This window comes from Falco biarmicus, chromosome 5, assembly GCF_023638135.1.
Source record: "Falco biarmicus isolate bFalBia1 chromosome 5, bFalBia1.pri, whole genome shotgun sequence".
Taxonomy (NCBI): Eukaryota; Metazoa; Chordata; class Aves; order Falconiformes; family Falconidae; genus Falco; species Falco biarmicus.
The window spans coordinates 7,520,690-7,548,009 of NC_079292.1; the positions used below are offsets into that span (position 1 = coordinate 7,520,690).

The 27,320-nt window shown below is 42.2% G+C and overlaps 1 protein-coding gene across 4 annotated transcripts in view; it reads right to left on the reverse strand.

Annotated features, from left to right (window-relative positions):
• PLXNB2 (plexin B2) overlaps positions 1 to 27,320 on the reverse strand; it is a 267,942-nt gene that overhangs the window by 126,954 nt on the left and 113,668 nt on the right. Inside the window, exon 1 of one of the 4 annotated variants that reach the window (XM_056339915.1) lies at positions 21,741 to 21,755. The exons of the other annotated variants lie outside the window; for them this stretch is intronic. The gene's annotated coding sequence lies outside the window, so the exon portion shown is untranslated. Of the gene's footprint in view, positions 1 to 21,740; positions 21,756 to 27,320 lie in introns of those variants that run through there. 4 annotated transcript variants of the gene reach the window in all.

Genomic DNA, 27,320 nt, shown 5'->3' on the forward strand with positions numbered 1-27,320 from the left:
TTTTCAACATCTGTCTTACTATCCTTTTCATCAAGCACTATATTTTCTCCACATCTGTCAGGAGACCAGAGTGGACTTCTCGGAAATTTGCCGAAGCAGATCTTTCATTTCCAACTCACACAGGTTCTCGAGTAATAAAGGCTGCCTGCAGGCAGGAACCCAATCTCTGAATGCTAAGTAAACACTTGCCACTTATATACTAGCTGTAGGTTAATCATCAAGTAGTTTAGAAAACATGTGCTATTTTGCAGACCAAAGGTGAAACGCTACAGTCAATGAAGTGAGACTTTCCATAACACCAGAATTGCTGTCCTGAACGTGCATGTGTGTGTTAAGGCATTCACATAGAAAAACGCTGCAGGAGCAACCAACATGCTCTTATGCATAGCCAGAAACCATTCACACTTCCACTTTGATGAGCACATGTATTTAACTAGCCTTGCTCAGTTAAAATACGTTTATATGTATCTACCTTTGAAGAGCACACCACGCCTAAGGTCCCAGACAAGCCTTTATTGTCCAAGGGGCAGTGTAAGATAAATTCAAATGCTCTTTGTGCTTAATGTTAGTTTCTTGCCTGGCTTTAGGTAGCACTTTTTCAGCACATGAGGACACTGAATTTTTCTGTGAAGACTCCCCCCTCGCTCTGACAGCAAAGAAGGCCAAGGCCAGCTGCTGTGACATACTGCCTCCATGCAAGGGGCATAACTGGGCAACCCAATGGTCTCCCAGCAATGCAGGATGCTCCCTATGCCACGAGCATCACCCAGCGCAGGTGACAGGATAGAGACCACTGCTACCACAGCAGAACAAAGTTTACTCCTAGTTTTGCATGAATTCAACATAATACTGGCAAAGCCAGATTTTTCAATTATCCAAAATTCCAAATGACACATAGCTCACAAGTTCAGTTTTCCCTTCACTCTGCTATTCCCTCAAAGTTCTAAAACGATATTGCTGTTTCCCTCTGTTCTCAGTTCCCAAATAATCATCATTTTTTTTTCCCTCCCTTCCTTTGACTTCTCTTGAGGGCCAAGGAACAGGCGTAGAGAGAGGAGGATGGGAAAATGAAGCAGACTGCCATCTATGTCTGTGCTGACTGTAAAAACCAGTATAAACATAGATCAGTAGACTAGTTTGGTTTCATCACCAGTTTTCAAAGTACTGAAATAGTTCAATCATTTCAAAATACCAGTAAGTATTTCACTGACAAGAATTATTAGTAATCTCACGTTATTCTGGTGATGTGCAGACTCACAGGTAGCTCTGTGCTTGCCACAGAATATTCTAAAGCTGCTGCTTTGGCATAAAACAACCCCAGCAACACCAGCCAACCCCCCTTCACAAAACACAGCTGTTAACTACTAACTGAAGAACACAAAAATTCACCAAAATTGTCCTACAACCGCTACCGTTCAATCAAGGTAAATTGTGCAGCATCCAAGGACACTGCTTCAGAGCCTCCCACCTCAAAAAAGAAAACCAGTATCTGCTATATAACATTCCCCCTTTCATCTTCATGTCATTGAAGGCATTCCACAGGCAGTTTTATTTCTGAGAGCACTGATTTTCGATCGATCTGCTCTGGCCTGGATTTGAAATAGGATACTACATGAAATTGGATCCTGGGAGCCTCAAACAAGCCCAGGCTTGCACAGGAGGTTAAACAAAACGAAGATTTTTTTAAACACAGGGTACTAGTAAAACTGATTTTAAAGTGCCCTCCATTTCTCTCCATTTGAAGCAATATATTATCTTTATAAAGTCTTTTATATCAGGCTCTCGAAACACTTTATTATTTATACAAAGCCACTGGTGCACACCTCGCCTAAGAAATATGCACTTTAATAGCCAACCAAAGCAATCCAAACCACCAAGGTAATTAAGACTGCTTTAAAATTGGCTTCACTACCTTTCCCCATACAGGCACTAAGCTATGGTCCGGTCCTGCAGTCTCTTCATCACGTAGTCAGTGGGAGTATTCGCACAAGAATTTGAAGGTTTACTCCCTAAATTACAAAATGCAGCCTGCCTTGTTGGAAAAAGGAGCAGGCATGACAGTGGGAGTGTGAAAAAGGAAAGGAAAAAATGCTAAGTGTAGGAAGGTAAAATGGAAAAAAAGATTGTTAAATAGGGAATCCAGCACAGATGAGAAAGAATAAGTGACAGAAGGAGATAACAGCAAAGGATGGTGTAGAAAGCAAGAAGAAAAGCATAAAAGGATGGAGAGTTTATCCTGAACAATTCAGGGCTTTAAATGCATTTGCAAGACATTGATCAGAGAAGAAAGTGCAGGAGGAACAATTAGAGATAGCAAATTGGAGTGGAGAGCTGAGAGCTTTATTTTTAATGTTTAAACAGTAAAAATCACCCCAGGTTCACTTCCTACTCCTTTTTTTGTCCTGCACTGGGACACCAATTCCTCTGCAGCGGTGTGTGAGACGCTGTGAGGACTCCTGGCATGGGGAGCCAGCCATGCCTTGCCAGTGCCCTGACAGAAGGATCGGTGAAATTTTGAGTGTCTTCTTAGATTGTGACTGATTTTTCCCTGGATAGCCCATTGCACTGTAAATTTTATTTCCTTTGTTTCTAAAAGTGCAAAAACAAAACAATGCAAAGCCCAGTTTGAAGCTTGAGTGAAATTTCATCTTCCCCACTAAGAAGTGTGTAAAAATCAGACCCTTTTCATTAATACAACAGTAGCCTGGCTGTGCCTCTCGCTGGCCAGTTCAGAAAGCATCACAGCAATCTGAGTTTAAGTACCAGGGATATCTCATTTGTTCATCAAAACTAAAGAACAAGCCAACTCTTCCTAGTTATCAGCAATATAAGAACATCGCCCTCCTTCAAATCAGGCAGAAGGGCTCTTCTCCTCTTCAGTGCCTCTCAGAGAATCAGCCTGGTTCCACCCCCCCCACCCCCCCCTTGCTTCCTCCGTGAGCTGTCTTCCTAATCTGGAATCCTTCAGAGCTGGGAACTGGACCCCCTGCCTTGATTCCCATCATCTGCACCGATTTATGTTAGCAAGCCAGGCCAGCTGGTTGTCTGCACACCCAAGGAGCCCGTACACTCTGATACTGTGCCCTTTTTTTTAAAAACAAAACAAAACAAAACAAAAAACCAAAACCAAACCCAAAAAAGCACAGCAGTCCAGCAGAACTTTGCCTGTCAGGTTAAAACTTGCTCCCTGCCCTGTGAGCTTAACCTACCTGCTGCTGCTGAGCACAGGTACTTCCCTGGGTGTAGCTGTTCTCCTGGTGGGTGAACCCGTCTTCTGCAAATAATGCAAAGGTATTTCTAGGCTGGGGGAAGGGTGCAGGTTCAGTTTCTACTTCACTAGGAAAGATACATATTAAAAAAAGAAAAATAGAAACCATTTTAAAGTGTGATAGGAGCTGGGCTGATACTGCCCTATCTTGCAGGGCAAGTCGCAGCAGGTTCTGTAACTGTGGGCTCTGTAAACATTGATTTTACCCCCCCTCCACATGACCTTAACTCGCCCGGTAATGCGCAGCAAAGGATGCCTGTCTTTGCAGCTGCTGGCATCCACAGGGAATGGCTGGGCAAAAAGCCGGCTGATCCGATGGTCCAACCAACTTCAGTCCTTCCATGGCTCTTCCCCCCGCCTCCCCATGAAACCTCTCTCTTTCATCTTTACACAGGGTAAGAGCGAGCTACGGGAAAAAGTGCTTGTTGTTCAGTTCAAGCACTTTCTTCTTTTTGCCAGAGGAAGAAACCATGTTTGGATCCACACGAAGGGAAAGGCAATATTTATAAAGGAAGTTCCCGCACTTCCTCTTCAAACAAATCACTCCTGGCTGGTTTCGCAATTACAGCCCTACCATAAGGAGGCGGTGGGGGTGTAAAAAAGCATCGAACATATTATTTCCTTTTAAAGTCACTCGCCTCTGAAAAGGCAGCTTTCCAGGAGAGAGGAAAGAGTTAAGCACTCCGGACAAACTGACAAGTTTTCAGTAACTAATTTACTCTTCCTGTAGGCCTGGAGGAAATCCACAGCCGCCACAAATATTCCTTGCTTGTTTCAATACTACTCTTTGTGAAATGGATTTTAATGGCCAAGCAAAGCGATCCAAACCGCAGATGTAATTAAAGCTGCTGAAACTGGCTCCACGAAAGGCTGGGAAGCGCCCTGTGCCCCATCTGGGGCGGCTGCCACGGTGCAGGCTGGGCAGGGCGGCAGTGACACCGCGGGCCTTGGCCTCGGCCTCCACCTCATCCTTCACCTCATCCTCATCCTCGGCGCGGCAGGCCGTGCCGCTGCCGGCAGGATGGACCCCGCTCACTGGGAGGGCAGCAGGGGTTTTGAAGGACAGAGGTGTGTGGCCGGAGATGGACAGAGAGCCACCAGCTCCCTGCAGCCCTGGCAGCTGCCTGTGCTGCCAGCGCTGCTCCAGCCTGGAGGAGCACTCGCTCGCACCCTGCTTCCATCCCATGACCTGCTCCCTGCCACCGCAAGCCCACTTGTTTGGTACACCGCAGTGTTAAAAACCTCTCTCATCCACGGGAAAACTGTATTTGACAAGCAGTATTTCCCTCCACACACAGTGGTTAAAGTCTGCAGCACTAGGGTAGGAAGCAGAGAGTTTTTTCTGAGAAGTCACAGTAAAACAGTTTCCTGTTAGAACTGATATACCTCAGTTTCTTCTGCGATGAGTCAAACCACTAGTCTACCTGAAAGGTTGGTAGTATCCTGATAGTGAAAACCTCTATTAGATCCATACTCAGCAAAGGAAGAACAAAGTTTTCCTGAAACTCCTATCCAAAGCGTGGGAGGACTGAAAATAAGACCAGCATACCTTGCTGAAAATAGTTCTTGAGATAAAAGATATGACTGCATTGGCACTAACTTTTCCCTCCTCCTTCCCTCCCTCCCCTCCTCAGCCATGCTGAGGTGTGAAATGCTTAGGAAACTCCCTGTCCCCAGTCTGCACTTTTTTTCATGTTTAATTTTAGATTAGAACACAATTGGATTTGGACTTAATTAACCTTTCATCCAAAGAAAACCCCGCACCTTTGAGTCACTAATTTCATTTGATAACAGCTGCAGAATACTAACTCCATATTTTTGAAGTTAAATCATTGCCAAATTCTGCTTTCAAGCACCAGTTGCCCAGAATAAGGCTAAAGAACTTCCTGAAACAACTATATTTAAATTATCGATTAAACCCACTTGGAATATTATGATTAAAATCAATTAGTTAATGCAAACAGATCTACAAACCCGAAACACAGTTACAGCAAAAGAAATTTATTGGCTGATGAATAATTAATACAGCTCTTGATTTGTTTCACCTCCTGAGCCAAGTAGCACAAAAGTCATTAATACAAGCGGATTGCAGAGCTAACAGAGATCATTACACATTTATAATCACTAAACTGTTTAAGTGGAAAGTTTGCAGGGCAAAAAAACCCCCCTGCAATATCAGGTTCAGAACAAACTAACCCCCAGAATTTTGCCCGTCTCCAAGAAACAACAGCGGAAAGAAAAGGAGAGCTGCATCTTAGGCTTCTTTGCTGTAGGTAAGCCACAAGATCTGTCGTCAGCTCTAATAAGTGAGGTACTTCTCTGAAACCTCTTTCTTCAGACCTGTGAGTAAGATTCATGAATGTAGCTGGCCTGACTGCCCTCCTGTTTCTGGAGGCAAAACTACCGCAGCTTGGCCAGTTACCTCCATGTGCTTACCATGAAGGCACTGTGCTTTTGTATCTACACATGCACTTTCTCCTCTCAGCCACCGAAAGAAGCATGCTACAGGTCCCTTGGCAAAGTACCATTCTTTAAAAAACAGTAGTTTTTGGTAAATAACACACAGATTTCCTGATCCTGAATCCCCTGGTGCGGGAATTACCAGAACAACATACCTCATTAAACAGTGCTCCAGTGACGTAAGATGATGTCAACGAAAGAACAGTGTAAATGATTAATTGCCCCAAAACTAAAAACTTTGTATGTTTAATTTATAACATTCCTTAAATCAATTACTTGGGTTGGAGTGGGTGGGAATCAGTGGGGTGAAACACAAGCAAACAGTCGCTGTCATGTTGCTGGACTGCAGCTACTCCACTTCCTACTTAAACACTTCTTTCCAGCTAAACCTTTACACCATTTCAGAGAAAAAGTGCTATTCGTACATGTTTGTTTTTAGTTTCAAAAGGACTCAGACTATCTCTCCAAAGAAACGTCAGAGATTAAAAAAGTAACCATGGTGGGAGAACATTAATTTCCTTTTAAATGTTGAATTACACAGAGAAGTTAAGAAATGAGGTAGGTGTTTTATCAAAGAGCTTCCTGCATGCTCTGTTACCAGCTCCTCAGCGTAAGGCAACAATGGGGATATTTTCACACTGTGAAAACACTGCAACATATTTCTGCTCCAAATGGGAGGTGCACTTGCCTCCCTCCATACACAACATACCTTCTCCTTCCCTCATTAAAATACTCTCGTTGCTCTTTTTTTTTTTTGGAGCTTTTCCCCCATAGCCTTCTCTGTGTCCTGTCTGGTGAAAACATAGAGTGCAACCTGTAACATTAGACTTGAACTTTCTATATCCTGACATCAGCAAACTCAAAAACCTAGACAAAACAAGCTGTCCCATTTCTAGACATTGTCTGTGCACTGATCTCAGAATTGAAACCCTTTCTGGTAACTAATGATAAATCATAGAATCATAGAATCATTTAGGTTGGAAAAGACCTTTGAGACCAAGTCCAGCCATTAACCCAGGACTGGACTGCCAAGTCCATCACTAAATCATACCACTAAGCACTACATCTACGCATATTACAAGTATCTCCAGGGATGGTGATTCCACCATCTCCCTGGCAGCCTGTTCTAGTGCTTCAACACCCTTTCAGGGAAGAATTTTTTTCCGAATATCTAATCTACACCTCCCCTGCCATAACTTGAGGCTGTTTCCTCTCATCTTGTCACAAGTTATACGGGAGAAGAGACCTACCTCCACCTGCCTGCAACCTCCTTTTGGGTAGCTGTACAGAGTAGTGAGGTCCCCCAGTGTAAGAGTCGGTCTAAAGAGAACAATATTGTCTCATCATTGCCAACAGAGACCTGGAGATGGAATGTGGTCCTCATGGACACCAAGACACAAAGACCCTGGGAAAGAGAACTGCACGGTACGAGGAGTACTATGCCGCTCCCTGCTACCTGGGACTGAAAGGAGCAACTACACCCTGGGAAGGAGAACTGCACGGTACGAGGAGTACTATGCCGCTCCCTGCAACCTGGGATTGAAAGGAACAACTACAATAAGGCTGCATAACAGCTGTCCAGAAGATGGATCACAACCGTGGTCATAACAACGAACCAGAAAACATAAACTTCAGGTGAACTTTCTTCATTATAATATCATTATAATACAAAAACACACCTCCTGGTCTGAAGCTACCCGCCTCTGAGGCAAACCATGCCTCGGGCACTCATCTTTGGACACGCATGATAACCTGGCTCGAGAAGGTGGAGACTGGTAACAATCCATGGACCAGAGGAGGAGTGAGGTGTGTTGCTTGGCATAAAAAGATGCCTTCTTGGCAACTGAACTTTGGAGATCTTCCCTACCAAGGATGATGACGATCAGAAGGACTGGCGGGATGCTGCCTGAACCTGGGACCATAGAGAAGCCTTGGACCCGTGATGGTAGCTATAATCCTCCTTCCTTTTCTTTTTACTTTACCTTTTATTCACTTCCTGTCTTTCTACGTATCGCAAGCTGCTTTATGGGAAAACAATAAAATTGTGCTCTTTAATTGAAGCATAATCCCTTGGCATGGTCACCTTGATTTTTGCACTTCGAGATCATAGTTAACGAACTATCACAAGTCCACTAAGTGGACCGTGACACCCGAGTCTCCCTTTCTACATGCTAAACAACCCCAGTTCCCTCAGCCGCTCCTCATAAGACTTGTGCTCCAGACCCCTGACCAGCTTCGCTGCCCTTCTCTGGACACGCTGCAGCATCTCAACATCTTCCTTGCAGTGAGGGGCCCAGAACTGCACACAGTATTTGAGGAGCAGCCTCACCAGTGCCCAGTACAGGGGGACAATGGCTTCCCTGGTCCTGCTGGCCACGCTGTTTCTGATACAAGCCAGGATGCTGTTGGCTGCCTTGGCCACCTGGGCACACTGCCGGCTCATGTTCAGCTGGCTGTCAACCAGCACCTCCAGGACCTTTTCCACTAGGCCACCTTTCCCTTTTTCCAGCCACTCTGCCCCAAGCCTGTAGCGCTGCGTGGGGTTGCTGTGACCCAAGTGCAGGACCCGGCACTGAGCCTTGTTGAGCCTCCTACCATTGGCCTCAGCCCATCGGCCCAGCCTGCCCAGACCCCTCTGCAGAGCCTGCCTGCCCTCAAGCACATCAACACGCCCCGGCCCAGCTTGGTGTCATCTGCAAACTTCCTGAGGGTGCCCTCGGTCCCCTCATCCAGATCCTTGATAAAGGCATTAAACAGGGCTGGCCCCAACACTGAGCCCTGGGGAACGGCACTTGTGACCGGCCACCAGCCAGATGTAACTCCATTCGCCACCACTCTCTGGGCTCGGCCAGCCAGCCAGTTTTTCACCCAGGGGAGGACATGCCTGTTCAAGCCATAACGGCCAGTTTCTCCAGGAGAATGCTGTGGGAAATGGTGTCAAAGACTTTACTAGAGTGCAGGTAGACAACATCCACTGCCTTTCCCTCATCCACTGAGTGGGTCACCTTGTCCTAGAAGGAGATGAGGTTCAGTAAGGAGGACCGCCTTTCGTGAACCCATGCTGACTGGGCCTCATCAGCTGGTTGTCCTGTACATGCCACGTGATGGCACTCAGGGTGATTGGCTCCATAAACTTCCCCAGCACTGAAGTCAGGCTGACAGGCCTGTTCTTCCCTGGATCCTCCTGCTGGCCCTTCTCGTAGATGGGCGTCACATTTGCTAACCGCTCCTGGGACCTCCCTGGTTAGCCATGACTGCTGATAAATGATTGAAAGTAGCCTGGGGAATGCATCCATGAGCTCCCTCAGTACCCTTGGGTGGGTCCCTTATGGCCCCATAGACTTGTGCACATCCAAGTGGAGCAGCGGGTTACTAACTGTTTCTTCCTGGACTGTGGGGACTTTGTTCTGCCCCTCCTCATCCCTGTTTACCTGGGGCTGAGTACCCAGAATGAGGCTGGTCTTGTTATTAAAGACTGAGGCAAGGAAAGCATTGAGTACCTCAGCCTTTTCCTCATCTGCAGCAATGTTCCCTGCCACACCCAATAAAGGATGAAGATTAACTTTGGCACTCCTTTTGTTTCTAAAGTAGTTGTAAAAACATTTTTTGTTATCTTTTATGGCAGTGGCCAGCCTGAGTTCTAGCTGGGCTCTCACCTCTCTAATCTTCGCCCTGCATAACCTCAAGACATCCTTATAGCCCTCCAGAGTTGCCTGCCCCTTCTTCCAAAGGTCATAAACTCTCATTTTTTACCTGAGTTCCAGCCAAAGCTGTCTGTTGAGCCAGGCTGGTCTTCTCCCATGTTGGCTCATCTTTCGGCACATGGAGACGGCCTGCTCCTGTGCCTTTAAGACTACCTTCTTGAAAAATTTCAAGCCTTCCTGGACCCCTTGGCCCTTTAGAACCATCTCCCAAGGGAATAATGCAACTTCCTCTATGATAAACGACGTAACTTTATGAAAACTATGTGCTAACACATCGGTGGCAGTGCATGCTGGTGGAAGGCATACAGTTGGGAAAAGCGCAAAAGTCTGTTTTGACCCAGCAAGCAGAGGTTAGCCCACTGTGTCATGCAAAGCCTGTTTTGCCTTGCCTGGGACTGTTTCATACATGGATAAAGCACAGCCAGAAAACTCATCTTCAATCCCGAGGGCAACTGTGGCTTTGCACAGAGCATCCCAGAAGAAGAGTACCATTTGCCTACTAGCGGTTTATGGCTAATGGCTAATCACCCCTGCCTCTCAGCTGATACTAAAGCAGTTACGTGGCTTACAGAATTGGTTTGTCACTGCTAACCTGGGGGTATGTCCCATGCCGCAGGGCACAGTGTGGACAGCCTTAGAGAAACAGGGCTCCAGTTCTCACCTGGTGAGCAGTCAGACCCCTCCTGCCCTGATGTACCCTGATGTACCCATCCTGCTGAGTATGACAGCAAGGCAGGATGGCTGGTTCTTGAGACCAGCCACTCACCAACAGCTGAGAACAGGCTTATCTTTCACACCATTTAAAACTGGGAAATCACATTTATACAGGTCCAGCCTCTCAGGTTAGCTTCATTTGTTTTGTTGAGAACATGAAATACATACAGTCTTGCCAGACAAGCCATTTGCAGGGCAGGGATAAAATCCTGACGTCTTTGCAAATAAATGGTAAAATCCTGAGCCTGAGATGCACATGGTTTCACTCCCTGGATCTTCACACTGGTTTCTCTCCTTACATAAAGGGAGTGTCATCTCATAGGAATTCACTTTGTGGGGTGGGAAGTACCTCTTAGGGTACTGGAAATGAAGGATTTTCCATCCTGGGAATGACCTGCCTTCCTTAGAGCACCTCTGCTTGCTGGGTCAAAACAGACATTTGTGCTTTTCCCAACTGTATGCCTTCCACCAGCATGCACTGCCACTGATGTGTTAGCACACAGTTTTCATACCTTTCGAACAGATGGAAGTTTTGGGATGAATTACACTTGGTTTCACAGTCAGCTTAATCCCAGGCACAGTGTTATCACCACAGACAAAAAATCCCACAGATCTGCTTCATATGCCCGTAAGGTTTGCTCTGCCTTTGCACTGTTGAAGTACTCAGTGGACAACATGGTGGCTTAAATATTCCCCAAACAAGGCAGACTTTTTAAAAAGCAGCACTAGTTCACTCTAAGGGAAAAATGATCCTTTGACTGAGAAACGCTCTTTACTTCACTGCATTTGGGCCTCAGTGGCTGAAGAGTTGCATGTAGGAAGTGTGACCTGAAAGTAATGCCAGGAAGGCAATGCCATGGTTTTACTGGCATGAAACCTACTACTTTTGTAGTCTATGGCGAAAGAAGTGCTTGACATATTATGGTGTGGAACATGCCTGTATAGCCTATGGTCATAAACTGGCCGATTTTGATAGCTGGGTGTAAGCAGTAACCAAGTTAACTAGAAACAAGTAGTTTTGCCTCTAATTACAAAGTGTTACAGTGCAGTGATATCCTGGGTGAATGTGACAGTTTTTCCCCCTCTGTAAAGAAGCTGCAGATTTTCTCAATCGTTCCTCTTGTTAGCAATAGTGTGCTAAGACACTGCTCGTGATACAGCCTTGTGCCATAGGACACACAGCACCCCATGGCAAAGTCACCTTTAATTGGCATGCCTATCTATTGATCTCACCTCTGAACTCACCAAACAAAAGAAAGCATTAATCCAGATCTTCAAGAATTCAATAGTCATTTAAGCAGAAGGTCAGGTACCTAATGGGCTGTCAAGTTCAGGCTGTCAATCTGCCCATCTTCCCAGCTGCCCTAGTTCCCAGGTCTTGACTGATGGTCCTTGGCAGCTGGGTACTTTATTTTCTTGCCAAAGTGCTATGAAAGCCTGAGCACAGGCAACTACTTTGCAAATTTAAGTTGGGATGACAAATTCTGCCTTCCTTGAAGGAGAGAGGTAAAAGAACCCAAACAACAGCCATGAAAAGGTACACAGCAAGGCCTGAAAAATACATTAAGGATGCTATTTGTCCTGTGTCACTGGCACAGTTTAATAAAACATAAATATGCTTTCAGATGTCTGCATCGTGCTTTTTGATCTGAACTTTACTATGATTGCAATAGTTTTAGAATACCTCATAGCAAGGATAATTGTGTGTAAACGCCGGGTAACACTGATAAAGGTAGCATGCATGGTTGGACACATTTCCCAGATCTTTTTCAGTGCCACAGGTTAGCAGTGATTTTGAAAACTACAGCCTGCAATGCAGGAATGTTGCTACAGCTCCCAGAATTTTCCAGGAGGTACACAAAGAGGAGGGAGTCCTTTCCAGATTCGTTGGGACACGGCCTGCTGTGCATACTTGCTTTTGAACAGTCTCGTAAAACCGAAACATTTTTTTCCAAACAGATCACAGGTCACGTAAGCTTCCCAAGGGATATATTGGTTACAGATGTTTTCATGTAATAAAATATTCCACTCAACTGCAGTATTTCTAACTGATAATGCTAAAACTAAATTACCCTTGTCTAATGGTTATGTCCCCAATGCACTCCTTACCATGGTAAACACTGGCTCATTTGTTACCATTTAGCCAACATAATATTTAAATTTTTTATAACAACATGCCACAAAGACAATGTATTTCAAGTAAGCAAGACCTGCAATGTAAGTTTGAACTTAAAAAAAAAAATATTTAAAATTAATTCTTTTCATATTTGTAGAATAAATTATACCTTTCAGTTTCAGTATTATCATATCAATTTGCATTTAAAAGTTATCTCATTTTTTAAACATGAGTAATTTTAATAATTTTCCAAGATTTCACTCTTGAAATTGGAATTATTAGGAAAAAAAAAAGCACTCCTTGATTGTCTGAATGGTATGGGGCTAATAATGAAACATTCAATTAGATTTCCTCCTGGCAGAGGCATTAGGAAAGGAAAGGTCATTGTGATGGTATCTCTAAAATGATTGAGTAGTTAAAAAAAAAAAAAAAAAAAAAAAAGAGAAAAGAGTGAGAAGGCAATGACTGTCTTTTCAAAATATGCTTACAATATAGCACTAACAAATATGGCTATGAAAAAGAAAAAAAAATGAAAAAGGGAACTTAATTAGTCTGCTACGGTAACAAGGAGCCTCCCTCACACCAGGGAAGCTTGTGCTGTTGTACTGTACTACTTCATTAAGAACAATGGAACAAAGTGACTGTTGATGTGGTATCACTGTTTCTATGTTGCTGCTTCAAGGATAAAGTCAACCTGTTCCGATCACATTTTACAAAGACTGGAAACATAGCAGGGACAGAGCTGTTTTCTGAGGAGGGAGATATAAGCTACCTTAGCACAACTGGTGTTACATGAAAAGTAGAACCTGGCCATTTTCAGGAAAATGTGGAAGTTAGTAAAACTTGGAAGTAGGATGTTTAGACTGGATCAAAAAAACCCATTCTTTTCCAAACTCTACAATTCCATGAGTCAGGTATTCACTGCTCCAATGCTGATGTTCAACGTTTAGTAAAATATTGTATCCTTTCTGAGCTAACTGTAGTCACCAACCTCGATAAGCAATTTTTGCAGCTACCAAATTCAAATGTATGCTTGTGCTTGGTAAAGTAAGACAACATTACTTCGTGTTGCTGCAATGGTCAGAAGCATGTTTTAAAGACTTGCTAGGGGCCGGGGGAAATGGGAGAATTTCCCTCCACTCCCCAGTCCCAACTGAAAGGACAATTTAATCTCCACCAAATCACTCAGGGGAAAAAATGTCATCCAGATCTATGGAGACGCTTCCTAAACACAATAGGGCTGAATCTGACCTAAAGGGTTATACAGCATTTAGAAGAGTTGGACTTTGCTTGGTTCAAAGCAATGAGCCAGGAAAACTTTACCCAGCAGACATTTCTACCATAGTCCTGCTAGTCTGCCTATCATTCTACTTCTCATTGTCATATTTGATTAGCTGTATATTTATTCTTAGGCTGCTGTGGTAATTAAGATTGCTAGCATGTAAGGGAGGCAATAATGGTTCTCTGATGGCTCCGGTATTCGGGAGGGAGGTCATGCAGCATGTGAAACACGAAGCAACAGCCCTGCCCTCCTGGCTCAAGATAACATCCAGGACAGGAACAAAGCACAGCATTGTGACTTTCTGAAAAAAAGTACAATCCAGTTTTTCTAAGCAGATGCTCTCACACAGAAAACAGAAGCCCAATCTGCTGATATCTGAATTTTTTTAAATTGCTTTAGCAGTTTTTAGGGTAGTATGACTAAGCAGCAGTAAGAGCAGTGGTTGCTGTGCATCAGTGACTTGAAAACACATGAGTCTTGCAAACTTGAATGCTCCTTTCCTCTTCCCTTAAACTGCCTCTAGCACGGTAACACCCAGCAATGTGCAGATGTAAACCCTTTGAGATCTGGCATACTGGGAAAAGGACTAGTTTTTTTTGGAATCAAAATCCCCTGGACTCAGCAGCAGACCTGATCTCCCAGTGCTGTGCCTAGGAGCTGTGTTCCTGCTGGTCAGCAGGACACTGCCCATCAAGGACCAGCTAACACAAAGCCTTCCATGACTTCCCCTTTTCCCTTGTTATTTTTGCTGTCTGCCACAAAAAAAAACCCCTCAGCTAGCTGACAGTACTCCTCGGGCAGCAAATCCCTATTTATTTTAGTGCACGCATAATGTTGGTAGCAGCAAAAAGCACAAATACAACAACCTTGAAGCACATCCATGGGAGGGGGCATAAGGATAGCAAAACTCTTGAGAGATTCTGCAACTCCTGACACACATATGAATGTGCAGCTTGCAGGGTGAAAAAATGTTATTTTGAATTCACTTTTGGTATGTTTTGTGATATCTTTGTCTTGCCCTGGTTGCTTAAGGGTATCACCCAGAAAACACAGCTAACTAAGATGCTCAACAGTGTATTTGTCTGTTGCTCATCTGCCTCCTTTTCCTGGCCCCTTTATCTACACAGTCAGTATCATATCCAAAACCGCACACTGGCTTCCCTGAATGTTTTACTTTTCAAATAAAAGCCTAATTAACTCACCCTTTATTTTAAACCATCATAGGCAGCAAAAAGCTCCAATTAAAAATGGAATGTCTACTAATTTAAGCCCAAAGGTCTGTTAAGGCAACTTTCATGAATCCTAAAAATAGAAATGCATTCATAATTTTTTCCTCACTTTAATTAGGCTTTTTTTTTTTTTGGCTCAAATTTAAATATCCCTCTGCAGTATCTTCAACTGCATTGCAGCAGTAGGAACCCCACGCACAACACAAGAATCGTAAGATGAAAGATGACTTGCCTTTTTAATTCTTCCACTCAAGAGAGGAGTGTAAAGTGGAGGCATGCATCCCACAAAATAGAAGTGTTGCAATTAAATAGGAGAGACTTCAGAAAGAGCGGACTCCCAGAACCAATTGAAACTTCTGGCTGATTTGTGCATAGAGAGATCTTGGTCCTTCTCTAATCTATAGTCTTAAGGGATGTGGAAGAAAATAGCATTGTGGCAGTCAAGGTGAAGGTGATATAACTAATGTTATAGCAGCCAGACTAAGGGCAAGTCAGTTCGGAGTGAACTGAAAAATATGCTCTATGGGGCTCTTTGAATGACATTACTTATAGCAGTCACAGAATGCAAGGTCATGCTGCTTCAAATACAGGTTAAACTTGTAAGGTGGTGAACTAATCTGGAAAGCAGCAACTTGAAGAATGACTTCAGGGCCACGGTGAGCTGCAACTAAAACTCTGGCAGGGATGCAGTGGCTAAGACGATTAATGAGATCTTTCAGTACATGAGCTAGGGGAAGACACAAAGCAGAAAACATCATTGTAGCACTTCAGAGGAGCATTATTAGGAGCAGATGAAGTTGAGGTTATCCAGGGCAACAGAGTAGTAAGCAGAACAATGTTAAGTGCTAGTTATGGACGTGCTGCCTGCTTTGCCTATGCCAGAGCCAAGTTTCCTCCTGTTACTGCTGGCAGAAGTGGTGATGGGAAGCGATGTAGGAACCAGCTCCTCCCAGCCCTGGCCACACTCTCTTCCTTCCCTCTTCCATAGCTGGGATAGCAAGCCCAGATCTCCAGGGTGAACTGATTCTACCCTTATCCTGAAGCAAAAAAATTTCAGTTTCTTTTACATTGCTGAGATGCCTGGGACTGGTTCTGTCACTTCATACAGCATTACTGAAATGATTACAAGCATACATGTCCATGTCCAGCATCCATACTGCACAAAAGATGTTGACAAATTGGGAAGGATTCAGGATGCAGCTGCAAGAAGGATTCAGACTCAGGGAAAGATGCCCTAAAGCAAGAGCCAGAAGTAATTCAGTCTATTTATTTCCACAAAGAGAAAGTTCAGAATGGCTTGATCACAGTCCATAAATACTTAGATCAGTGAAAGACATTTAATAAAGGGCAGAACAACATACAGAGCTGAAAAATGGAACTCTGAGGCAAAATTCAAGCTAAAAATGAGGGGGAAGTGTTAGAAATGAATGCAAATAAGTCACTGGAACCTTTTACATTTGCACGCAGTAAATTTGCCATCACCTAAAGTCTTTTAAGAAAAATTGAGATTGGATGTCATTTTAAAATGATATTATCTAGCTCAAGCAGAACTTGCAGGCTGAGTGAAGTGGTGAATTTGTACAAGCATATAATACTATAGCTGAGCAACCTAGATGATCATAACGTTACAAAACCTGTGAGCGTATATTTATTTCTTGAGTGGGCCTACAATATTCAATTTTTCCTGTGTCTGCTTGAAATGAATACATTAGCTTTGCTGAACCCAAAACTTGAGCCTTCTGCTGTAGAAGTGGTACATGTCCAGTTTCCTTCTCTTTAGACACTGCGAAGAAGCAACCCAAATACCCATGACTAACTGTAAGTGAACACAGTGAATTTGAAGACAAGAAGGTGATTATAAGGCTTTCAAGAAGCTCCCCTAATCCAGGAGCCTGAAAGCACTGGCATGCTTTCCAGGGGCATTTCCAAATAACCTTGGATCGTTCCAGCATATGGGATTAGATGGAGGGCAGGAGCTTACCAGCTAGAGCACCCTGGTAAGCAGGACAGTACAGGAGATATCTTAGTCTTTAAACACTTGTTGGCCACCGAACAGGCAAACAGTTTCACCAGGAGTGCAACACGGAAGAACTGGGCAAAGCAGGACAGCCTGGATATATCCAGGTTTAAGATAGTTAAATCCCATACCTTTGAAATGCACTGTAAAATTACCACACACTTCAGTTTAATAAAGGTATTAACATCTCAGAGTGATATTATGTGATGGCAGCATTTCCTAGCAGTACATGAGCTTTAGGAATGATGCCTTGATGTGGACAGGAGACAGACTCAAAAAAGGCACATTCTCCTCTCCGGTTCACCTCCTCTGCTGAATTGTTTGCAAACCCATAGTCCTTTCTTCTCTCTACCAGCATAAGGGGAATTTACTGTCTTTATGATCTCAGGATGGAAAAATATTAATCAGAAACAGCAGCAACAATTTCTTTTTCTTCTCGAATCTGTGTGGCATTAAGTATAATTACATAAATAACTGGAATGGCAGAAACAGACAATTGCTGGCTTTGTATGGGTATTGGAAAAGATTATACTGTTTTTATCATGTCTCTCAAATAATGGGTATCTTCCAAGTCTACTGTCAAGGAGACTGCTTGCTGCTTTAATACTGATGTGAAAATAATCTTGTAAAAATACTGAGAGAGGGTCTTTCCACATACTTTCCGCCAGGAAAGATTACTTAAATAAACCGTTTAACCTGCTATTGACCTAAAACCTAGTTACATAAATGTTTTAAAAATTACTTATCCATCTTGAGCAGATAAAAGTAATCTAGTGAAGTCAAGGATAACGTAGGAAGTCCCTTAATGATGGCTGCATTCTCTGTAGCCACTATTAACATATGATTTTTCTGCTGGCAAAGCAGATATAAACGAGCTGCAAGCACACAGGCGCAGGATAGATCTTCCGCTTTGTAAAGGGCTGGAAAGAGACAGATACACATAAAGAAAGAGTGAAAACCTTCAAAGAGTTCTTACAAGGAGAACCTCAACTATTTTCCCCCCAGGTTTTCCATTATAAACATTGCTATATTTTTTTTTAAACCAATAGTAAAAAAGAGGCCATATGGAAGCTGAATATGGAGGATGTGTCTACCAATACCTCAGCTAACATATCATCCCAAAGTCATTAAAACCAAGTTCATAAAACACTTCCTCCAGATTGTGGGACAAATGCTCAAAACCGACTGAGACAAATCATACCCAGTTCAGCATGGATGTGCTAGAGAAACGGAGTGTTACAGGTACCCCACTGTAATGTGGGCAAGGAGGACAGTGTGTTTATCAAGCCTAATGAAGGCCATCCCAGGAAGGCAGACACCAGCTTGCTTCATCTACCAAAAGTCCGTGATCTTTAGCATGCTGGGTTTGCTGGCGGTGCGAGTGACCACCCCACTCAGTAGTATGTAGTGAGAACAGCCTCCTGGGTGTCTCAGCTCTCTGCCCCTGCAATCAGGGCCGTGATGCCAGATGTAAGTTTGGAAGTCTTCGTTATTTTGTCTGACAGCGTAAATGTTAACGTTTTTTCATGAACTGAACCAGTCATTTGCTCTGCTGCACACTTTCACCACCTGCCTGCATCAGGCATGTAGGATGGGATGCTTGTGTTTCAGTGACTGGAGCCAGCATGTATGTAAAGCTTTAGCTGCTATAGTATTATCCAAACCTTTGGACTGTGTGCTTTCTTTTTTTTTTTTTTTTGTTCCATCCCCTTCCCCACTTTAAGGAAACAGCACCTTTTCTACAGGGCCAAACACAGCTACATGGTCCACAGCAGCACGCTGGAAATGGTTAGAATGCTGTTAACATTGCCCATGCAACCCAAAGGGCTGCAGCTGCCCCGGGAGGTATTTTCTGGCCGTACACCTGCCCAAATGCTGCAGCGATGAAGACTGAGGCCCAATACCATTTTTTCCAAACATGTAGATAATTTTCCCTTCTAATTCCTTCGAGAGGGTTGTATTTTTTTAAAAAAATCTCATTAATAAATTTGTAATCTCACCAGCCACATATATTTCCACCTCCTGAAGTGTTAAAAGAAAAAATACACCAGCTCTTGATACTTCTGTCAATAAAGAGCACACTCAGGATCAAAGGAATAAAAATGCTAATTATGGTGCACTCTGTAACACCTCTCTCCCGAGCCAAGTGCCCTGATTAAGTTAACCATCGTGCTAATTATAATAGTGTTTAGCACAGCTGGGCCCAAAGAAAAGCCACCCTCTACCAGAGTATGGCTACCAGCCTTACAATGAGATCAAGCATATTTATGCTGTAATAGAAACTTGCCTATGATCCACAGAATAGCCATTGCTAATTTTAAATATTCAAAACCTTGTTCAGTTTCTTTTAACATTAAAAAAAAAATAATTGTGGACATTAAGAAAAATATTGGGTGGGTTGCTGTGTTGGGGTTTTTTTTGTTGTTGTTTGTTTGGGTTTTTTTTGTCATGAAAACAATGCTGGGGTCAGAAGCTTATTGCTCAGAAATTAAGTTACTGGCTCCTAAGGGAATATACAGCAAGATAACACATCTTTGCAATTTAAAGGGGAGCCCCACTCTTCTGCCTTTTCTCCGTCAATACCACATGGCTGTGAAGTATGCTGGTGATGAGAGAGGAAGGCCACTGTACTCTACACTTTCATTTAAAATGGAATGAAGTAGCATGCAATTACTGACAAAACCACCTGCCACATTTCAGCAGCACATTTGGATGGAGAATGGGGCAATAGTACTGGTGAAAAATGATGGCTGAGTCTAAGTGAAAGTTAATCCTCCCCATTGATTCCATGGAGGGGAGAAAAGTATAATAAATCAATAAATCACTGCAGCTCAAAAAATTGTGTCTTCAGTGGATGCTTACAATCCTTGTTGCACATAGCGTAATTGGAAGAAAGAGATTTTTAAATGCGTATGTAGTTATAACCATATCTTCCATTCATCGCTTCCCTCCTTGAAGAATTCATCAGCATTTACTGGCAGTACCTTCCAGTGCACCTGATTGCAGGATAAGCACTACTTACCACAAAGCAGCTAAAAGGTAAGAAAATTACCTTCACTTCAGTATCACTCCTCAAAATGGCTGTTTTGTACTTACTCAGCCTCCCTGAGACTTTGAGTAGCAGCAGATGAGCAGACTGTTTCTCAACATGAATTCAATAATTAACTCTGAATTAAACAAGTCATCTAAACACAATGATGCAACTAATACTCCTGAGTGGATACATACTTTTCAAATTCCAGGTGTATTCAAAGTACTCCTGGTTTCACTGCACAGATTCAGCAGTCATCAACACTCTTGTTATGGGGCACTTTCCCATTCACTATTCATGTACTGCATTGGCTCACTTAATTATACACAAACACACACATATATATTAATAAATACAGCACTGGTTTAGGTAAATTGATAATCTTCACCTAAATTCTGTACTGCTTTGATAGGGTGGTAAAAGTTTAAGGGCCTTTAATCTACTGTCTGGGCAAAGAGGCTTATTTCTGCTCTGGTTTGGAAGGGAGAGAGGAGAGGTTCTTCAGGGGGAAACCCCAGTATATCGGCTGAACTGTTAGAGAAGGTCAAAACCTGGGAACAGTACCCCTTAAAAGGGTGAAGACTACAGATATCCTGTTGCTAGTATCATTATCAAGAAAACAAGTATCACAACACTATGTAGCACTAAACCTCTAGGACAGAAGTCAATGCTATTTCAGGGGCCTGTGGATGGGGCTTCAAGCTGCTCATGAGGGATTTCAGTCTGTCACACTCATAATAGATAAACAGCAATACAGTGAAAATCAGGGCATTTGAATCCTCTACGTTTTCACTGATGTCCTCGGATACGTGACCATGTAAACAAGTAGAATCCGATGTGCTTCCCACATTCCTGGAGTCACAGAACCTTCTAGATGTGGCTGTTTCACTCCAGCACCTTATCTGCATGCCTTCGTATGGGTGGGGGAGATGGGTATGGGAGGAAATACAGGGAGGGAAGAGCAATGTCTCACCATCTCCCAGTCCCTCCCTCTCTCAGCTGGTAACTGGCAATAGCCAAGCCCTATGGAAAGAATCACCGTATTATAGGGTGTAAGCCGAGACTACAGCTGGCTGGTGAAGAGTAAAGCACAAGACTGGTTATTTGGCTGTTAGGGTATTACTCACTGCATACAGTTAGGGTGACAATACTATTGTATATTGTATATATCTTCCACTGCTTAGGTAAGCTCTAACATTAATTCTTATTTACTGTTTGCATTTCACGCCAAATTAATTTCCACTCTATGCATGCATACTTCCAGGGCAGGTGGAGAAAAGATTATGCAGTAGATACTCAGGTAATAGGGTGATGTGCATAACACGGAAAAAAATGGTGAAATAATAGAGGAAGTAGAAGACTAAATTGCATACTATAACATTAAGAAAGATAGTTTCCTATATGGGTGTTTGCATTGCCTACACCCAAAATATTCAGGAATTATAGGTCACATCCTGCTGTTACCTCTCCTATAACCCATTCCAAAGCACTAAGAACCTGTCAGTAGAAAATGCAAAGCAAACTAAACAGATCTGCCTAGTTTCTTTTTCCTGAGTTTTATTACAACAGCGCCTTTTGACAGAGAAAGAAGTGCTGCAGTAAAAATCAACACTGTTATATACTTCCTAATTATCTCTCTTTATGGTAAAGTCATCAGAGAAGCTATTAAATCATGGTCACCAAAATATTTGGATTTGGCTGTTTTATAATATTAGTTGCACAAACTTTAACTCTTGAAATAATATCAGCTAATGATATGTGCTTCACTTGGGAGTCAAACACTTAAAGTAGAAAGCTGGTGTCTGACAAATTGAAAGCAATTTCACATTGAAGTAAATTAAACAAAATTTCCCAGATGTTGCTATAAGAGACTCAAGGAGGTGAAATGAAAGTCACTGCTGATGCATTCAGACACTTACCATACAGTTCCCAGGAAGGAAGCATTTTAAAAGGAAACTGTGAGAAAAGGAGAAATCAGAGGTGAGAAGTTTATAAACTCACTGACAGGCTTAATCAGAGCATCTTGTGGCTCTGTGTCATTTCACAGGGAGTGGTCCAAATTTGTGTATGGGAAACGCTACATAAACACTAGAGTGAAATCAGTCTTGTTCAAAAGGTGTTGGGTAGTCAGAAGGAGCTGCTCCTCACTTCCAGGTCAGGTGAAAGAAGATGAAAAGCAGGATTTGCAGGCCTACCTTTAATACTAGTTAGTTTTCAGTACTTTGCTGTGGCAGATCTCAAAACACACCTAGGATCCAGAAAACTCAACCTCTCCGGAAAACCCAACCTCTCCTCTCCCTTAAAAGCAGGTTTTCCGGTACATAGAAATATATATAATTGACTTAAGCAAATGTCAAGAGCTATCAGCATCCTTGCATGAAAACCCTCAGGAATACTTTTCTGTTCCTACTTACCCAATTATTGCAACTCTACTTGAATAACATGTCCTTCTACCATACCTCAAATTGAGTAAAGAGCCCACAAGTTTAGGAGAATAGGGAGGAAAAGAAGTTTACAATCACTCCTTTATTACTAGATCTGAGAGAAGCCTATATGCTCACCTCTCATCTATCAGTTGCAGAGGAAAGCCCATGCACGGGGTGCACAAGCACAGCAGTGCCTACAGACCAGCAGACAGTGTTTTTCCTCTCAGGGTGATCACGTAGTTTCCATATTCTCTGCACTTTTGGTTTCCTCATCCAGCTCTCCATCTAGATCCCTGGAGGTATTTGAGTTACTATTCCTTCTAAATGTTAGCAACGTGGAAGAAAGAAAACTTGCTCCGTGTTTGACTCGTCTTCAGTATCACTCACAGATCAGGGTTTTACCCTATGGTTTGCAAGACCTGTTTGTATTGAACAATGAAGCTGACTATGCACACCTGTTTTGTTAACGTAGCCATTATATTTTCCTTAGTCCCCCCTTTTATTTTGCATGTTCCCCTAAATTGTCATCCAATAAATTAGAAAAATTGTTTTATTAAAAGTAGTGATTATGTAAAGTTTATCCTCTTATTGATTACAGATTTTCTACAGTTTACTTGGAAATCCACTGTAAAGCCCAACAGATACCAACTCTTTATGCTAGACTAACAAAAGCATCTGTTCCGTTGTCATCTGGTGACCAAGGCAATATATATCAGAGGAAAAATACAAGAAAAATAATTGAAAAGTACCAGGGGGTCCATTTTTCAGGGGAAAAAAAAAACCAACAAAACCCCAACACTTCAAACTCTATAATGGAATACCATGGAAGAAGAAATAAAGAGTTATAAAATCCCAAACCAAAAAATCTTTGATAGTCATGTAAAAAGCTAAATATTTTGTCTAGACTGCTAGTGCTACAACACTATGTTCAGATTCTTGGGACATACAAATATTACTCTCTTAACTTTTGAAAGACTGATAACTTTCTAAATTTGGTAGCTAAGACAGAGCATAATAAAACATTATAAACTTCAGGTGTGGATTTCAAAACCTTTTGGTAGGCAGGTTGACCAGCTGCTCTATAAATACCTTTATTTATGCTCTATAAATACCTTTATTTATGCTCTATAAATACCTTGAGTTTCACACTGTCTTTGGCTATATTCAGTGGTATAACAGTAACAGCTAAACCACAATGCTGGAATATTAAACTAGCCCCTTCCTTTAACTGCAAGAAAAAAAGAATTCTGACACCTACCCACCCACCTTCCTTATTTTTTTTAAATCTATAAGACAGTAAGAGAAAACTATTCCAAACGAAGCCATCACCAACAGCTCCAACTCCATAAATATCAGCAATCCTGGATGCTATTGCAGGCCCCTCCTGTGAGACCCAACTCCAGGCCAATACTCATTTGTTTCACATTGCTCAAGCACAAATATGAATTACTGGGGTTTGCAACTAACTGTATCACACAGGAGTGGGTCACTTAGTGTTCCACAAAGGGACGGAGGGAAGCAGCCACAACCCTATTCTGCCACCTCCCTTTCCCTTTTTAAGATTTCAGAAACAAGCCTCACTACCAAAGGATCCAAAATTTATCCAAATTGAAAATGACTGCTTTGGCCCACTTTGTAAGAAAGAAAAGCTAACCATGTAACAGTGGATACACCAGCTCTTTCTCCACAATTATCTCTTAATGTGTTTTGTCAATGAAAGAAACCATGTTGTTTCCAAATATTTCATTCCAGTACAGCAGTTCAGTACAACAGACACAAGCCATTTTCTCTAACACAACCTGAAGCTGAGAAAGAAGTGTTTTTGAACAGGAGGAACACACACAAACATGCAGAAAAGAAGTAAGACAGAAGGCGAGACCCCTAAAACTTTTCACAGTGCTATGAATCATTGTTTTCAAAGTGTGCAACACTGGTTATAAGGGTGACTCACACTTAGTGATAGTTTGAAGTGCCAATAGTGAACAAATTTAAGCCATATAACAAAATACTAATTTTTGACATTTTAAAGCTCTTAAAAACAGGAGACCCCACATTTATGTATTTAGGATAATTATGTTTTTGCACAGTCTCCTCCTCACTGTCGTAATTTATTAAGGAAGGAAAAATATCGCAGAGGATGGCACTGAGCAAAACTGAAACCTACAAGTATGTTTCCTTTTGATGGCAACTTTTTTTTGGCTTGGGTGCATTCCCTTTAACATTATGCTCTGAAAGCTGCCATGAATACACCACCATAATGGATGAAAAGGTGACCTTGGTGAAACGAAACAAGAAAATTTTGGTCTCTGGTACTAAGACCTATAAATTCATTTCTGTGCTTTAGCTAGGCTATACAAAGTTCATACACATAGAGGAAGGGCATTACTCTCAGATAACAGAAAAAAGAATGAAAGCAAGAACAAAAATTGAAGACTTCAGTGAAAACTTTAGTCTGGACAAACAAGTAGCTCATTTTACCTCCGAAAAGGTTAAGGTCACCAGACTAGCGCTCACAAATTCTTACCACAGCGACAAAAGAATACACCACAAAGCCTGTAGCGCACATATCACAATTGGCAGCTGGCTTGAAAATGCTCGAGTTCAATTGACGATGAAGAATGAATTACCCTTATGTTTGAACAAAAAAAACCCACCCTAACCTGATCTCACCAGGCCAGAAGCACAACCACATTCCAGGCGCGATGTGTGACAGCACACAGAAAGCAAGTTTCAATTTATTCTGCGCATTTGAGCACACACAAAAGCCTATATGGTTCTCATTAAAATAAAAGATATCTCCAGACTTCTGAAACAGCAGAGTGATTTAGGTTCTTACTCTCATGCAGTTGAAATAACTTTCCCATTTGTTGTGTTCCCTCCTGGATCTAGGATTTAAGTCCCCTATACTATTTTCATACTATAAACAACCACCAGTAGATTAAATATCTTCCCTTATTCCTTCCACTCACTTCCCCGCCCCCCCCCCCCCCTCCCCCCAATGGACATTTCTTTGAGAAAGACCAACAAAGCATTCTCTCTGAAAGAAAGAGCACTGCAGATACACACCATTTTCAGCAACGACATTCAGATCTAACTCCACAGAGTTTACTTAGATTAGCTTAACAATGTTCTCAAAAAGGAGCTATAAACCTTTCATGAAGGGTAGCTTTAGTGGTGGAAGAAGTTTAGCAAGTGCATTCATAGGGACCGGTGTCTTTGGGGTGCTCCTTTGGTGGGCCTTGAAGGAGCAGGTGTTTCTGCTGCAGCTTTTCTCCCTGCTTTACATAGTGTCTGACACCTTCGCCTTGCGTGCCAGCCCAGCCAGTGAGCCGAGTTCATCCACCAGACCGTGGCAAAAGTACAATTAAGCACTACGAGACAGAAGGAACAGAGTATCTGACAAAAACAATTTTCAGGATTTTATTTTTCTGCATTCACAAGCTTGCTTTTATCTATATCCGTATGAAAAAGTGATTGCAGTTTAAGTACATGCAAGGCAAATGCAGTGTGTGATGTTTCATCTGGACCTTATGTAGGACCAATTCAGACAAACAGTGAAGAAGGACAAGTGAGGAGAATAGGTATCTATTTAATACTGATTAAGTAGAGACACTGAGGAATTAGAGGAGGGCTATAATTAAGAAGATCTAATGTGACCACTTTATTTTGGTGCTTAGATCCCTACCTATGAAAGGTTTTCCTAGGTGGAACACCACCACACCTCACAGAAGCTGCTGCCTGCGTTTGAGAAAGACTATCAAATACATTTTGAAATACTGTGCAAATGAGTCAGAAGGGGCTGAGAGACAGCAGAAATCTAAGAATACAATGAATTAAACATAACTCGAATGCACACAACAGAAATCAAGGAACAGTCCATTTGCACCAGCTATAGGTGTTTATGGAAGAAAATTATGTTGGTGTTCGTCATGTTACAGGAAGTGTTCTGGACTGATTCGTAATTAAAAGGGAAGCTTAATGCATATAGCTATTTTACAATTATGTAGTTACAATTTAGGCAAAGTATTGTTTAAATTTAATTAAAAGCTAGTGATTTTATTACTTGCACCTAATATGAATCTTCAAAAAAACCCTATGAAATGAAATGAAAATTTTGCTTTCTCATTCTACTCCCTTCCAGCAAGCTTAATTCAAATGCTGTTACTAGGTTTTTGCTGACGTATCATCTAAAGGCAGGACAGAAAGGACTGAAAAAAAGTGTTTGGCAAGAAGGATAATTAGCCCTAGTTAAGTCAGAAGCTACCAAGAATTACACTCCTAAATATTAAAGAGAACATTAACTTTGTAACAAATTTCAGCAGGAAGTATTTTAGTGTTTGCAGCCTGCAACAAAATAAGAACAAAACATGCTATAATAATATCAGTTCTCACTGGAACTGCTTTAATAGGTGCTTTATGTTTGTTTCTCTAACAGAAGGATAAATAACTTAAATCTACAATAACACGTGATTTTTAAGACTCTGAAGAAAAAAATACGTAAATGACAGTGAAAGGAAATGCTTAGCTAGAATTTGTCTCACCACTTAAACCATCCATTTTTTATTAGCAGAGCCGACAGCAGTGCCAGTGGCCACATCACCTCTCATTAACTCCAGAAAATTATTTTGCAAAGTAAGAATGCCCTTACAAGTGACAAAGATGCATTAAGTCTCTCCTGAGGAGTTATATATGAGCTATATATTCCAGTGATACTATAGAATATATATATTCTAAACGAGAGTCCACCAAAGCCAAAGGCATGCCTTGCAGCAAAAAAAACCCCCAACCCAACAAACTAAAACCAGAAAACAGTGCAGCAAGCATTAACTAGCAAACAAACTACCTTGGAAGATATAAGAGAAATATGAAGATACTGTGCTGACCACAGCAACAGTTATTCCACCCTGGAGGCTGAGCCCCTGGCTCTGTCGCCTTTACAGCCTTCACCTTCATGTGGGTTAATACAAAAGGCAAGTTGCATTCCAAAAGGTAGTCTTTTTTTGTCTTCCTTTTTTTTTTTGTTGTTGCTGTTGTTGGTTTGGGGGTTGTTTTTTTTTTAAGGAAAGACACGGC